Source organism: Orycteropus afer, unplaced genomic scaffold (assembly GCF_000298275.1).
Source record: "Orycteropus afer afer isolate SDZICR_OR568_19922 unplaced genomic scaffold, OryAfe1.0 scaffold00279, whole genome shotgun sequence".
Classification (NCBI taxonomy): Eukaryota; Metazoa; Chordata; class Mammalia; order Tubulidentata; family Orycteropodidae; genus Orycteropus; species Orycteropus afer.
In genome coordinates this window covers 4,641,334-4,642,848 of record NW_006921866.1, presented here as the reverse complement: position 1 = coordinate 4,642,848, position 1,515 = coordinate 4,641,334, and positions in this window count along the sequence as shown.

Genomic DNA, 1,515 nt, shown 5'->3' with positions numbered 1-1,515 from the left:
ACAGTATAAATCTGCTACAAGACATTAGAAGGGAATTCTTAGGAAAATTACTGCTTTGTAACTTGGTTTTAATCTCTGGCTAAAGTCAATGCATTGCCTCATTGTACAAAATCATACTTTTTTCTTTTTAGAAACTTGTTAGTGTTAGAAAGCATGCACATATTTTACATATTTATTTTTTATACTTCTTTACTCAGGATGAGAAATATTTTCTTCATGAAAAACATCTTGTGCCTGTATCTGGTTGCAGGCACTAATAAATGGGTTTGCAAGTCTCGGTGTTAACTAACTCAAACATTTGCAGTGCCAAAATGGTTGAAGAGGCTTATATACAAATATATATTATGTGTGTTGGTCCCTTATTGTAACCACAATCAATTAATTAGGCATTAGGTTTGTGTTTCTTAATGATTTATTTATACTCATTACCCAAGCATAATTACATTACAAAAATATATGCCACAGTGAGAGTGAAAAGGAAGGTTGGGGAAAAAATCTCTTGTAAATGAGTATTTGTGAATAATTTGGCAATGCAGAGAAAACTTCAATGATGGTGAGGCAGCTAGCTGAGGTTCTGCCAAAAAATTCAAACAGAGCTCCTTGAGTATTTCTGTTAACACTGGAAAAAGTTCTTCTTAACTGCTCATCAAAACTAAAAATAGAAATAAATGCTCCTGCCAGAAACATTCTGATTAGACTCCTTCTTTCCCCTGTTCCATCTTTTCATTCTATTTCAAAACAAATAATCAACAGGTTCATTGATATCATCGTACAACATCCTTCCCACAAGATACCACACAGACACACCTACAGATACAGACATGCAGGCACTCAGACTAGGTAAGGAATTGGTATTTCCTCAGAGACTATAAAACAGGATAGCAGTATCATTCTAATATGGTTTTCTCAAATTATGTGTCAAGTGACAGAAGAAAAAAATTCAGCTTTTCTACCACTTTGTTGTTAGTTGCCATTGAGTTCCCTGATCCTGTGCCATGTTCACAACTGTGGGTATGCTTGAGTCCACTGATGCAGCCCCTGTGCATTCTGAGTGCCTTGCACTCTAGGGGGTTCACCTTCTAGAATTATACTAAACAAAAGTCTGCTATAGTCACTTAGGTTTTCTATGGCTAATTTTCAGAATTAGATTGCCAGGCCTTTCTTATTCTGCCCTACTCTGGAAACTCTACTGAAACCTGTCCACCATGGGTGACACTGTCAGTATTTGAAATACTTCTTGTATAGCTTCCAATATCACAGCAACATGTGAACTACCACAGCACAACAAAAGACAGGATTGTGGTTTCCTCTTCTGTCAGTAGACAATTATTGAACAGCAACCTTGCACTAGGAACTGTTGAAAATGCTTCATATATGGAGTGTCTCATTTAGCAGTAACAATAAATATTCAAGGAAGATGCTATTACAATTTTACAGATGAAGAAAGGAAGGCATGGAGGGTTGCTGACGATGCTCTTCTAGTAAAGCCATATGTCAAGCCATATGACCTGACAC